The sequence below is a fragment of the Lepidochelys kempii genome, chromosome 1, assembly GCF_965140265.1.
Source record: "Lepidochelys kempii isolate rLepKem1 chromosome 1, rLepKem1.hap2, whole genome shotgun sequence".
NCBI classification, from domain to species: domain Eukaryota; kingdom Metazoa; phylum Chordata; order Testudines; family Cheloniidae; genus Lepidochelys; species Lepidochelys kempii.
The window spans coordinates 290731084-290746282 of NC_133256.1; the positions used below are offsets into that span (position 1 = coordinate 290731084).

The following is a 15199-nucleotide window of genomic DNA, read 5'->3' on the forward strand; positions in this document are numbered from 1 at the left end:
AAACATGGGAGTGACTCAGCCAGGTCATTTCCCTTTTAAGTTTCATCTCATGGCGATTCAGTCCTACCGGCATTGCACTGTCTTTTAATCAGCAGCCAGCAGAAGACGATGGCCAGCAGTCATACTACACTGTCTTCTACCGAGCACCCAGGAGATGACAATGGCTAGCGGTCGTACTGCACAGTCTGCTGCCAGCAACATGTATAAAGATAGATTAAGTGGACCAAAACAAGAAATAGGCCAGATTTGTTTTGTATTCATTTTCTCCTCCCTCTGTGAAATCAACGGCCTGCTAAACCCAGTTTTGAGTTCTATCCTTGAGAGGGCCATTCTGTTTTTCGCAAAGCCACCCCCTTTGTTGATTTTAATTCCTTGTAAGCCAACCCTGTAAGCCATGTTGTCAGTCTTCCCTCCCTCCGTCAGAGCAACGGCAAACAATTGTTTCGCGCCCTTTTCCCTGGATTGCCCGAGCAGGAGCAGACGCCAGAGCACAGCAAGCATGGAGCCTGTTCAGCTCACCGCAGCAGTTATGATCATTGTAAACACCTCGCGCATTATTGTGCAGTGTATGCAGAACCAGCACCTGAAAAACAAGGCGAGGAGGCGACGGCAGTGTGGTGATGAGGACATGAACACACTTTTCTCTAAAACCACGTTCCCCCGCAATTTGGAGATCATGGTGTTAATGGGGCAGGCTCATGCCACAGAATGCCGATTCTGGGCCCAGGAAACAAGTACAGAGTGGGTGGGACCACATAGTGTTGCATGTCTGGGATGATTCCCAGTGGCTCTGAAACTTTCGCATGCGTAAGGGCACTTTCATGGAACTTTGTGACTTGCTTTCCCCTGTCCTGAAGTGCAAGAATACCAAGAGGAGAGCAGTCCTCACAGTTGAGAAGCGAGTGGCAATAGCCCTGTGGAAGCTTGCAACACCAGACAGCTACCGGTCAGTCGGTAATCAATTTGGAGTGGGCAAATCTACTGTGGGGGTTGCTGTGATGCAAGTCGCCAACACAATCATTGAGCTGCTGCTACCAAAGGTAGTGACTCTGGGAAATGTGCAGGTCATAGTGGATGGCTTTGCTGCAATGGGATTCCCTAACTGTGGTGGGGAATAGACGGAATGCATATCCCTATCTTGGGACCGGACCACCAGGGCAGCCAGTACATAAACTGCAAAGGGTACTTTTCAGTGGTGCTGCAAGCACTGGTGGATCACAAGGGACGTTTCACCAACATCAACGTGGGATGGCTGGGAAAGGTGCATGATGCTCGCATCTTCAGGAGCTCTGGTCTGTTTAAACAGCTGCAGGAAGGGACTTTATTCCCAGACCAGAAAACAACTGTTGGGGATGTTGACATGCCTATAGTTATCCTTGGGGACCCAGCCTACCCCTTAATGCCCTGGCTCATGAAGCCGTACACAGGCAGCCTGGACAGTAGTCAGGAGCTGTTCAACTACAGGCTGAGCAAGTGCAGAAAGGTGGTAGAATGTGCATTTGGACGTTTAAAGGCGCGCTGGCGCAGTTTACTGACTCGCTTAGACCTCAGCGAAACCAATATTCCCACTGTTATTACTGCTTGCTGTGCGCTCCACAATCTGTGAGAGTAAGGGGGAGATGTTTATGGCGGGGTGGGAGGTTGAGGCAAATCGCCTGGCCGCTGAATACGCGCAGCCAGACACCAGGGCGGTTAGAAGAGCACAGCAGGAAGTGCTGTGCATCAGAGATGCTTTGAAAACCAGTTTCATGACCGGCCAGGGTACTGTGTGACACTTCTGTTTGTTTCTCCTTGATGAAAACCTGCCCCTTTGGTTGCCATTAAATTCCCTTTAAGCCACCTGCCCTCCCCACTTCGATCACAGCTTGGTTGCAAAGGAAATAAAATCACTATCATTTAAAAACCATGTATTCTTTATTAATTGATTATAAAAATAGGAAGATAACTCACAAGGTAGCCTGGGTGGGGTGTGGGAGAAGGGTAGGTGGGAAGGAAAAGGCCACTTTAAAACTTCTTGAATGTCAGCCTTCTGTTGCTTGGGCTGTCCACTGGGGTGGAGTGGTTGGATGCCTGGAGTCTCCCACCCTGCGTTCTTGGGCTTCTGGGTAAGGAGGCTATGGAACTTGTGGAGGATGGAGGGCGGTTAAGCAGGGGCTGCAGCAGCAATCTGTGATCCTGCTGCCGTTCCTGAACCTCCACCAGACGCCGGAGCATGTCCGTTTGATCCCGCAGTAGCCCCAGCATTGCCTCATGCCTCCTCTGATCTTCCTGCCGGCATCTCTCCTCACGTTCATTGGCCACTGTCTTGTACTCTGCTATTGTGTCCCTCCACACAGCTCTGTCAATGCTGGACGACTGCATGAGCTCAGAGAACATGTCATCATGCGTGCGTTTTTTTCCCCCGCCTTATCTGAGATCGCCTTTGGGATGGAGGAGGGAGGCTTGAAACTTTTGCAGCTGGTGGAGGAAAAAAAGGAGCGAAGTGTTTAAAAAGATACATTTTACAGAACAATGGCTATACTCTTTCATGGTGAACAACACTATTCACATTACATAGCACATGTGCTTTTGGTACAAGGTCGCATTTTGCATCTTATATTGAGTGCCTGTGGCTTTGGTGTTAGAGATCACACACGCAGTGCTGGGCAACAGAATTCGACTTGCAGGCGGCCATGGTAAGCCATAGTCTTTCGGCTTCTGCAACCTTCAGTTGCAGTCCCCTCCTACAGCAGTCCCCTCCTTTCCCATACCAAGCAAAGCCTGTTGAGTTGACCATTTAGTGCTGCAGTTTTCCTGTTAACGTGCAGCAGCAGAAACCAAACTAACCCCCTCCCCGCATCCAATTCTCTGGGATGATCGCTTTTCCCCTCCCCCCACTGCCTGGCTGGTATCAGGGAAGATCCCTGCTAGCCAAACGCGAACAGCTCAGCGCCAATGCCCCCCCCCCCACCCCCCAAACACGGCTAACTGCGGGGAGGATTTCTTTTCAGCCACAGGCAAACAGCCCAGTAGGAATGGGCACCTCTGAATGTCCCCTTAATTAAATTCCCCTATTTCAACCAGGTTACCATGAATGATATCACTCTCCTGAGGATAACACAGAGAGATAAAGAACGGATGTTGCTTGAATGCCAGCAAACACCAGGACCATACGCTGTCAGGCTTTGTCATGAAATGATACCAGATTACTTGCTACTAGCATAGTGTGGTAAAGTGTCCTACCATGGAGGACGGAATAAGGCTGCTCTCCCCAGAAACCTTCTGCAAAGGCTTTTAGAGTAGCTCCAGGACAGCTTCACAGAGATGTCCCTGGAGGATTTCCGCTCCATCCCCAGACACGTTAGCAGACTTTTCCAGTAGCAGTACTGGCCACGAATGCATCCCAAGTCCTCAGGGCTACTTAATCATTAAAAAACACTTGCTTTTATAACATATATTATATTTAAAAAGGTACACTCACCAGAGGTCCCTTCTCCAGCTTGGTTGGGTTGGGAAGGTATTTCAGTCAGGGTGATAAAAAGATCCTGGCTGTCGGGGAGAACGGTGTACTGTGTGCTCTCCCCAAGCTCATCCTCCTCCTCCTCGTCCTCCTCATCTTCCCTGTCCTTAAAATCCTCAGCCATGGCGGAGAGTGCCCCATCATCGGAGTCCCTGGATAGGGGTGGGGTAGTGGTGGCGGCCCCCTCTAGAATTGCATGCAGCTCAGTGTAGAAGTGGCATGTCTGGGGCTCTGTCCCAGAGAGTCTGTTTGATTCTTTGGTTTTCTTTGGTTGTCTGAGCTCCTTAAGTTTCACGCGGCACTGTGTTGCGTCCCTGATGTAGCCTCTGTCCCTCATGGCCTCTGAGATTTTTTGAAATGTTTTGGCATTTCGTCTTTTGGAACGTAGTTCTCATAGCACGGATTCCTCTCCCCATACAGCGATCAGATCCAGTACCTCCCATTCGGTCCAGGCTGTAGGTCTTTTTCAATTCTGGGACTGCATGGTCACCTGTGCTGATAAGCTCGCTGGCCAAACAGGAAATGGTATTCAAAAGTTCCCTGGGCTTTTCCTGTACACCTGGCCAGTGCATCCGAGTTCAGAGTGGTCACAGTGTTGCACTGTGGGATAGCTCCCGGAGGCCAATACCTTCGAATTGCGCCCACACTAACCCTAATTTGAAATGGCGATGTCTATCTCAGCGCTAATCCCCTCATTGGGGAGGAGTACAGAAATAGTTTTTAAGAGCCCTTTATGTCGAAAAAATGGCTTTGTTGTGTGGACGGGTGCAGGGTTAATTCGGATTTAATGCTGCTAAATCCGACATAAACTCGTAGTGTAGATCAGACTTTAGTATCATTCACATAGCCCTGGTCTACACTAGGACTTTAGGTTGAATTTAGCAGCGTTAAGTCGATGTAAACCTGCACCCGTCCACACGATGAAACCCTTTATTTCGAATTAAAGGGCTCTTAAAATCGATTTCCTTACTCCACCCCTGACAAGTGGATTCGCGCTTAAATCGGCCTTGCCGGGTCGAATTTGGGGTACTGTGGACACAATTCGACGGTATTGGCCTCCGGGAGCTATCCCAGAGGGCTCCATTGTGACTGCTCTGGACAGCACTCTCAACTCAGATGCACGATTGTCTGCCATTGCTCTGACGCAGGGAGGGGCGACTGATGACATGGCTTACAGGGTTGGCTTACAGGGAGTTAAAATCAACAAAGGGGGTGTCTTTACATCAAGGAGTATTTCAGGCAGAACTTCACGGAGGATTCCAATAAGAAATGGTGCACCTAAGTTATTGTTCTTATTGGAACAAGCAGGTTGGTCTGGCCTCTGATTGATACATGGCTAGATTTACCTCACTGCACCTTCTCTGTGAGTGACTGCAGCGTGACCTAGAGGAATGAGTCCCCTAGACGGGGGGCGGAGGGAGGGGGGTTTGCAAATGAGTACAAAACAAATCTGGTCTATTTCTTGTTTTGATACACTCCATCTATCTTTTACATCTTTGACTGGCAGCAGGCGGTGCAGGAGGACTGCATGCCATCCACATCTCATGGCTGCTCGGCAGAAGATGGTACAATAGGACTGCTAGCCATCCTCATCTCTTGCCTGCCCGGCAGAAGATGGTACAAGAGGACTGCTAGCAATCCGTATCGCCTGCCTGCTCACCATAAGATGGTTCAATAGGACTGACTGCAGGACTAAAGAGAATGACCTGATTAAGTCACTCCAAATTTAGTCCCTGCACCCCTGTCTGCCCAGGCGCTCCTGATCGACCTCACAGAGGCGACCAGGAACACCTCGGACATGACGATGACGGCTACCAGTCCTACTGTACCGTCTGCTGCCAGAAGGCAAGGGGTTGCTGCTGCTGTGTAGCAATGCAGTACCACATCTGCCAGCACCCAGGAGACATACGGTGACCGTGAGCTGAGCGGGCTCCATGCTTGCCGTGCTATGGCGTCTGCACAGGTAACTCAAGAAAAAAGGCGCAAAACGATTGTCTGCCCTTTCTTTCACGGAGGGAGGGAGGGAGGGAGGGAACGGGGGCCTGACAATATGTACCCAGAACCACCCGCGACAATGTTTTAGCCCCATCAGGCATTGGGATCTCAACCCAGAATTCCAATGGGCAGCAGAGACTGCGGGAACTGTGGGATAGCTACCCACAGTGCAACGCTCCGGAAGTCGACTGTAGCCTCGGTACTGTGGAAGCGCTCCGCCGAGTTAATGCACTTAATGCACTTAGAGCATTTTCTGTGGGGACACACACACTCGAATATATAAAACCGATTTCTAAAAAATCGACTTCTATAAATTCGACCTAATTTCATAGTGTAGACATACCCTGAGAAAATTTGCTCTCCACCAGGCTACGTCTACTTTTGTTCTTTGTTTCTCTCCCTCTTCTCTGTCTTCATTGTCTCCTCTGTTGTTCGTTCTGCATTTCCTTCTCTGTTTCAACTTCCAGTTCTCATGCCTCCAGGGCTTCACTCCCACTCCCTTTCTTGTTTGACCTACTAAAATGATCAGCAATGGAATAATTAATGTTGACATTAAAGTATCATCACAAGACAGACTGTTCACCTCTCTGACGTTGTTTCGATTGCCTGCAGACTCAGGCAGTCATAACAACAGCTGAATACTGTTCACATTTGGAAGGTGGTTCTGCAGCCACAAGGACTAGAATCTTAATTTTTAAAAATATGAATGCTGAGATTCTGCACCATCTGACTATATCATGGGGGTTACATACTTATATTCAGATCTCCACATGGGCTGTATGTTTTCCAAACCTGCCTTATACGTTACTCCCACTGAAATTTAAATGGTATTTAAGTCATTAACAAAACTCAGCTCATCTGCCTACAAGCCATAACAAGATGATCTTTTCAACTTCAGTGAATCTGCTTCAGTGGTTTTAGGAAGAATATTCAAATTATAAAATTAACTCAGAAATCCACATTTTTCATACACTCACTTTTACCCTGTGGGTGACTTGTATTTCACCCTCCTCACGCTTCCAAAATAAACCCCAGCATTCAGGGTGGTTGCTGGCAATGTCTCACATTTTGGGGAAAATGGCTGTTCATGTTTTGTGGGACTGCTGTAACCTAGAGAGGGTTTGGGAAGCTGTAACCTTCTGCTCATGGTACATAGAGCAACCCAGCAAAAATCTAAAAATAAGTTTCCTTTACCCAGGCCACAGCAATGCCAGGGACAACATGTAGTGGGAGATGGTTATAATATTATTTCTCTGCCTTGAATAGATGACAGAGATTTTTGAAGATGGGGAGGGAAATCCAAATAGTTTTCAAGATTTCTGGTGTGAAAAAACCTGTGGCTCCAATAAAATTTTTCAGAACCCTGAAAAGGATCACACCGTTGAAGTGAATTAGCTGATTTTATTCAAATGGATCTTTCCAAATTCTTTTTTGGAAGCAGTCCCTCCCCCCCCCCCATTTTATTAGAGTATGTCTACACAGCAAAGAAAAACCCACAGCTGGCACGGTGTCTAGTTGTTGTGTAGACATCCAGTTAGACGATTAATTCAGTTTGCCAAAGTTTGACCCATGTGATCTGGCATGTTTCAGGTTTTGGTCATTTTGTGCTACATGAGGAAGGTTTTTCAAAAGTTGGGCAGAAACAGTTCTTAACCGAGATAACTGCTTTTCACTATTGTAGAGGTAAAAATACAGGTCAAACTGATGACCAGCCAAAATTCTACATAATACCGCTTTGTGTACTAAAACGTTCATACAGCTTGAGTGTTGACTTAATTTGTCCTTCAGAAATATGCACTCTTTGTTAATGTGTTTGTGGTGTACTAATATTCCCACAAAGGCTTCTTAAGTAGAGATAATTGTCCCTTTTCATTAGTCCACAATCCTAACTTTGAATATTTTCATTTTATGTCAAATAGCTTTTCAGCTCTGCATCATCACTGTAATCAGTACTTATTGTTTTGTTGAACAAGTTGTTGCTGGTTTTCATTTGTCAGCTTTCTGGCTTGCTGATTCACTGTAGCCTCTAGGCTCCAGTCGGAAATCATTAACACTCTCCTGAAGGGATTGCTGTTTAAATGTAACAATTTACCTTTTTTATGTTCTGTTCTCATTCTTTTTTTTGTTTGTTTTTTTAAACTGTGCGTGCAATTGGAAACAGCATTGTTTCAGGACACTCTTCACTTCGCAGATCTCTTTTTAAGACCGAAAGCATGGGCGGCAGGCGCGACTTCCCCTTGGGGAGGCTACCTCTCCTTTCCGCCTCTTCTGCCCCCCACCCATCCCCGCTTGCCGTGTGTGTCTATCCTCTCCTCCCCACTCCCCCCGGCTCGGTCCCCTGGCCGCCCCTCTCTGCGTCCCTCCTCTCCCCCACACCCCCTTCCCCCAAGCTGAGCACTCCCCCTGGCTGTCGTGGAACTTGAACAGGTAAAACAAAAACGGGGGGGGGGGGCATTGGCTGCTCCCAGGTACCCCTAATTGCTACCGGCTTGCTGCTTACCTGGGTGGAGCGCTGGAGAGCAGCAGCCGGGCAGCGGCGGTGGCAGAACACTGAGCTTTTACAGGCGCCCTGCAGGGCTGGCTGAAGAGGTGGTATCTGCTACTCAGCTTCCTGGGTTCATCAGTAAGCTCCCTGGGGAATGGAAGGGACCGGGGATGCTGAGTAGCAGATACTGCCTCCTCAGCTGCCTGGGAACCTGCATGGCACATAATAAATAAGAACAGGAGGACTTGTGGCACATTAGAGACTAACCAATTTATTTGAGCGTAAGCTTCCGTGGGCTACAGCCCACTTCATCAGATGCACAGAATGGAACATATAGTAAGAGAGATCTATATATACACATACATACAGATAAGTTGGACTTTACCATACAAACTGTGAGAGGCTAATTAGTTAAAATGAGGTATTATCAACAGGAGGAAAAACCTTTTCTGTTCTTTTTGAGGATACAGACTAACACTGCTGCTACTCTGAAACCTGTCATAATGAATAAGCAAAAACTTCTGATGGAAATCCACTGCCAGGAAGGAGGGGAAGAAGTGGGGCCATCATGGACCAGGCGTCTGGCAGTGGGTTGGCGGTGGCGCCGGGGGAGGCTTAGCCTATTATACCCGCCGCCCATGCCAAAAACTGTACACGTATGTATTTCTTCTTCCCTCAGTTTGGATTGAAAATAATTGCCAGTGTGTTGTTTTAAACAGTTTCTGGTACTGACTCGTGTACTGGAGCTGATGTTCCCCAGTCAGGCCACTTTCTTTCCAGATGTAGGGATAGGATACAGAGGGACCTAGACAAATTGGAGGATTGGGCCAAAAGAAATCTGATGAGGTTCAACAAGGACAAGTGCATAGTCCTGTACTTAGGACGGAAGAATCCCATGCACTGCTACAGACTAGGGACTGAGTGTCTAGGCAGCAGTTCTGCAGAAAAGGACCTAGGGGTTACAGTGGACGAGACGCTGGATATGAGTCAACAGTGTGCCCTTGTTGCCAAGAAGGCAATGGCATTTTGGGCTGTATAAGTAGAAGCATTGCCAGCAGATCAAGGGACGTGATCATTCCCCTCTATTCAGCATTGGTGAGGCCTCATCTGGAGTACTGTGTCCAGTTTTGGGCCCCACACTACAAGCAGGATGTTGGAAAAATTGGAAAGAGTTTAGCGGAGGGCAACAAAAATGATTAGGGGGCTGGAGCACATGATTTATGAGGAGAGGCTGAGGGGACTGGGATTATTTAGTCTGCAGAAGAGCAGAATGAGGGGGGATTTGATAGCTGCTTTCAACTACCTGAAAGAGGAGGGATCTAGACTGTTCTCAGTGGTAGCAGATGACAGAACAAGGAGAAATGGTCTCAAGTTGCAGTGGGGGAGGTTTAGGTTGGATATTAGGAAAAACTTTTTCACTAGGAGGATGGTGAAACATTGGAATGCATTACCTAGGGAGGTGGTGGAATCTCCTTTCTTAGAAATTTTTAAGGCCCCTCTTGACAAAGCCCTGGCTGGGATGATTTTGTTGGGGATTGGTCCTCCTTTGAGCAGGGGGTTCTACTAGGTGACCTCCTGAGGTCCCTTCCTACCCTGATATTCTATGTGGGGCTGGCACCATTATTACCCATAATGCCACACCATGGAAACTCTTCCAGTTCTGATTCTATCACAATCTCCTCAGCTGATATTGTATGGCCTAATACAGCAACACACTTTAGCAAGTGCTTAACTTAAAGCCCGTGAGTAGTCTCTGGTTTAAATGTAGCTATTGTATTCACCTAAACATAGGCTTAAATGCCTTGCTATATTGGGGCCTGTGTTTTCTGGTAGCAAGAGGGAAGGGTCTGTAGGTCTGTTCCCTGTCCATGCTGCTTTCGTGCTGGCTTATTGGGTGGCATTTTAGAAGAGAAAACGCATAACAGAAAGTGTTAACATAAACGTGAAGTGTGTAAAATATATTTAGCCAATATACTAAATATACTTTTACATGATATTAAGATTTGCTTCCTGGGATGGGACACAGAAGGAAAAGGAATTGTGATGGGTCAGAGTGGCCCCATGCCAGCAGAGATGGAGTTAAGTAGAGCCCATGGACTCAGCTAGCCTGTCCTGCTATACCTGAAGCCAATGCCAAGACTGGGGAATAAAAGGAGAGAGCAGTCCCACACAACAAGAAACAGCAATTGTCCCCAAATTTTGAGAGCAATCACCCTGAATGCTGGGATTCATACCTGAAGTGTGATGAGGGATGAGGGTGAAATACAAGTCACCCACAGGGTAAAAGCGAGTAGTGTGGATTTACAGAAGGGTGCACTCAGTACTAGTCAATGAGACAATTTGGTTTTCCGAGTTCAGGGCTGGCTGGCCAGAAAGGAGGATGGAATTCTGCTTCTCTGCCTGAGGAGGGCTTCACTTGCACAGTTGCAGAGAGATAGGCCTCTGAGCCAGAGCAGCCACTGGGGAGGAACAGTGACACCTCAAGGAATGAGCAGGACATGAATCAGAGACTGTTTGGGAACCAAGCCTGAAGGACAGGGTGTGAATGCCCACTGAAGATGGGGGATGGTCCAGTATTGTTAGGTTTGCTTTTTGTTGTAGAACGTTTCTGGGCTGAGTCCCCCCATCCCCAGAAGGGGATAAAACCAAAGGGACAATTAGCTGATGGGCAAAAGACTGCCTCATCGAACACTAGAGAGAGAGACTTCTTCCCCAATCAGGGTGACCTGCGTCCATTTCAGGGTTCCTGGAAGGTCCATAAGGGGGTGCTGCTCCAGCTATGCCACTACAGGGACATTGTAAAGATTTCTGGCCATGCAAAAAAACAAGCAACAGTGGTCACTCCTTCAACTGCATACAGGTGGCCTCAGGAACAGAATAGAGCTAACTGAATAATTACGCAATAATTTGTATTTTATTTGACAGACTTTGTGAAATTCATACGCCCTTGCACATTATGAACCCTGCTGTATAATCCTGGAGAATAATGGAAATAATTTGAGTATATTCAAAATATTCAATTTTGTAATATTTTAAATATTATTTAAACAGCTCTACTCATGATCTGATGCCCCCAAAACACAAGTCTCCTCCAGTTATGCTAAAGGGAAGGCCTCAATATTTTTACCCTGTTTTCAGGACAGGCATGAGAAGAACAGAAATATTTTACCCAGAAGAGGGCAGTAATGCCCAGGTACTGTACACAAACCATTCAGACAATATGTTACAACTTCCTCTGATGGCTCGGTTCTTTTCTGTGAGCCACCAAGAAGGGATGTATGGATTGCTTGTGGTTCATAGGCCATCAGAAAGTGCTGTTTACTTAGCTAGGAAGAGGGAAGCAAATCTCCTAAAATATAGTAAATAAACACAGATTTAATGCTGCCTTTATTTATAATATGAAGAGTAATATTTTGTATTTTTTCCATTATTATTTTACAGTTTCACACTTGTGGACATTTTAAACAACATAGTATTTTCCTTTAGCTGTTGTGAATTTTTGTGCTGGTCTTTGCTTGAAAGTGTGTTTATATCGATTTCCTATTTTATTCACCTGCAAACCCAATGGAAGATATGGGATCTGTGTTTTATTAGTCATATTTGTGTTTTTCACATTGCCTATATTTGTTTCTTTACTTCATTAGTAGTAGTATTTATTTGTATTGTAGTGATGCATAGGAGCTCCAGCCATGCACTACTGTGTTAGGTTCTGTACAAACAGTACAAAAGAAAGTCCCAAAGAGCTTACATCCTATACTTAGGTTCTATTTAATACTTGGAAATAAGTAGCTATCCGTCAACTAGTGCATGTGCTTCCTAAACCTGCCCACTCCCCAAAATGAATTGTTCTGAAACTAGTTTGAGCACACGCTTATGTTAGAGAGCATCTATAGATAGAATAAGTGGAATGACATATAATGCAGACTTGCCCTATACCCATACTATAGCCCAAGAACAAGATGGAGCTCTTTCTATTTAAGACATTGAAAAGTTTTTGATTTTTGCTACAGCAGCATTTTATGTTAATTAGATTCTAAGATATAGAATATTTAAGGCTAGTTAAAACTATCTGAAAATATAGGCACACGGTGTACCTCATATATCAGTACCCGATGTACACTGGACACTTTCAGGTTAGATTTCTAATTTTACACGGTAACTTATTCACATACTCTGATGAAATTTAAACAAAATTTAAGGGCTGGATTCTGAGTTTATGTAAGTCACCAGGGCTCCGCTTACGCCAGCAAAGAATCTGGCCTTGAAAGTACAGAACAGAATAAAATAATATTTGGGCAAGTGCCATACTAGCTGAGGATAGCTCTTTAAGCAAAAAAGTTGCATTACGCAATATTGCTGACTAATTTGCAACACTGAAATAACCTTCATGTAAAATGGGACATCATGAATATTTCAAGAGAACATGAGGACTATTAGAATTGTAAAAAGTCATCATGGTTTTCCCCACTTTATTTTCATCTCCTGCATTTTTTTCTGCACAGTTCTTTCTTTTGGTTCGAAATTCCTTCTTGTTTCCTCTTGGACTCAGTAATGTTTCTTGCTTCAGTCACCTTCACAACAGTCTTTACAAATCTTTGTAGTAACTTAAGCCAAATTCTCCTGTGGGTTACCAACTGCTGAGATTAGCTGAGGCATTTTCTTACCAACAATGTCCAGATCTCAGTGGATGGGAACTAGTTGAATGGCTTTGCTCTGAGTGTAGCGGATCCACTACTCTGGATTTGCTTCCACTATTGGTGCAACAAAGCTTGAGTTTAATCTTCAGGACACTCAGCTTTGAGGGTAGATGCCTAAGTAGAGTGCACTGCTACTTATGGTGTGTGTGTTTTCAGCTAGTCACTTTTGTAATAATAAAAGGAGTACTTGTGGTCTCTAAGGTGCCACAAGTACTCCTTTTCTTTTTGCGAATACAGACTAACACGGCTGTTACTCTGAAACCTGTCATTTTGTAATAATGGTAAAATAAAACAAAAATAAGCTTGTTTTGCCTTTGACCAAAAACTACAATGGTTGTGTTTTAAACAATAAGTAAGTATATTCAATAAATAAAAAAACATAGTAGCTGGATCATACTTTGTGATTAACATAATACGTTAATCAGGACACTTTGATACAAGAGAAACAAGGTGGTAAGGTAATATCTTCTACTGGACCAACTTCAGTTGGTGGAAGGGACAAGGTTTTGAGCTTCAAAAGCTTGTCCCTTTCATCAACAGAAGTTGGTCCAATAAAAGGTATATCCTCTCTCACCTTGTCTTTCTCAGATCCTGGGATCAGCAGGGCTACAACATGGCAAAGAACTTTGATTCAACTCAGTTCTAACTAAGGACACTGCAGGAATATTATTGTTTTAAATTGTCGGAAAAACTGTTTTTCCCCTTCAAAGTCTTGAATAAGAGATAAAGCAGTTAGTGTTGTATACTGTGTTAAAATGATAACCCAAGGTCTAATATACTAAGAGTTCATTAAGCTGTCAGTAGTAGGAAAGTGGACTACTTTTATATTAAAAGAAACTGTGGCATACTGAATCTTAGATATAACCAACCCTCTTTCTTTACAGATATCACCTAGAGCTATACGCCGGTATTGGTTAGCATTAGGCTTTAAGTGACCTGCAAGTACTCTGAGGGAGGGGATAAGGAGAAATCCAGCAATTTCTGAATGATGTGCTGAATGCCCCAAATAGTTAGGGAAGGAAAGATCTTTGTCATATAACTGAGTGGGGAAAAACAACCTGATCTTCCCTCTTTTCCTGGTTTTGCAGTTAAAATTATTAAGGATAGCAAAAACTGCAGAGAGATGCTATTTTAGGGGGAAAGAAACCCTATATTTGCTTGATTGCTTGTAGACAGACCAGCTCCAGCTGTGTCCATGATTAATGTTGTGTCACTAGCATAGTGCCTGCTGAGGTGTCTCAGGAGGCAGGAGCCAGTGAGCATGTGCCTGAAGAGGAATGGCTGTGGACTGACTGCACCTCTTTCCCAGAGTATTTGGGGTCTTCGGCACATCGTTATACAGAGGCTGGCAATTTTTCAAAGTGTTTGCAGGTCACCATTATGTGTTTTACTATTCTCAGGCATTTGACAAAACGGATCCAAATAATCCCTCTTTTTACTAATCAGATTGATTTGTGAGCCTCAAATAGTTTCATGTAAGTATTTGCTGCTTCCTGGTGGACTCATAATTAACATTTGTTTGTACTTTTTGAATGCTTTCTTTGCTGTTCCCGGGAAAAATACATTATATATTTTCCCTATTGTATGTGGACTGTATACTGTATTCCCACTGTGAGTTTAGCTAGCAGAGTATTATAGCAATAATATCAACAGCCTTGATTTGTAATCCTCCAGCAATACTATCTAGTTTGTTTTCTTTTTTCACTACAACAGGATATTTGGCTAAAGGCTTTAAAGGATTTTTCTGTAATAACTTCCAATCTCTTTTTACGCTGCTCAATATTTCTATTTAGCTGATATTCTATCATTTGGCTCTTTGTTCCTGGACTTGTAAGTGTACATTCATCTGCACTTGTTTTTGGCAAGATCAGGTTCTTAAATGATCTAAATTTTTTCCCCTTGGATTCTAGGTTTCCATATTATATGCTGTGTTTCTAAGATAGTATCACCCATAGTTTTTGAAAATTTTCTCTTTAATATTATCATCCAAGTCACTTCAAAAACCCCAGAATTTTAAAAAAAGCAGGGATCTAACACGGATGCTTGCAGCATCTTGTTGTTAGTATTTTCTTGATTAAAAGGGTGATGACACTGTTAAGCTGTCCAAAAATTGACTAATCTTAAAATTGATATAGACTGGACAAGAATAAGTTCTGCATCTAACTGTCTCATTTTGTTTGCAAAAACATCCACCATTTTACAAGGAATTTGTCCAACCTTTCCTGTTCCCCAAGGAGCATACACTCTTCTTGTATGTGTTAGGAGCAAAATACAGCTGAACCTCTTGTAGTCCCTTAGGGCCCAATTCAGAAAAGCACTTAAGTGTGTTCTTAAGTCTATCCCTTCTGAGTAAAGTACTTAAGCATGTGTTTAGGGCCTGTTGAATTCAATGGGACTTAATGCACTTGGTTAAAGCTGAGCATGTGCTTAAGTACTTTCCTGAACTGGGACTCTAAAGCCCGTTAAGTCAGTGGAAAGACGCCTGTGCAGTCTGCATGTAAAACCCTTCCATTAATTTTGTAG

The 15199-nt window shown here is 44.6% G+C and overlaps 1 protein-coding gene across 8 annotated transcripts in view; it reads left to right on the forward strand.

The window, feature by feature from the left end:
- TAFA2 (TAFA chemokine like family member 2) overlaps positions 1 to 15199 on the forward strand; it is a 289386-nt gene that overhangs the window by 44794 nt on the left and 229393 nt on the right. For 2 of the 8 annotated variants that reach the window (XM_073327949.1, XM_073327947.1), the window contains exon 1: positions 13941 to 14151. The exons of the other annotated variants lie outside the window; for them this stretch is intronic. The gene's annotated coding sequence lies outside the window, so the exon portion shown is untranslated. Of the gene's footprint in view, positions 1 to 13940; positions 14152 to 15199 lie in introns of those variants that run through there. 8 annotated transcript variants of the gene reach the window in all.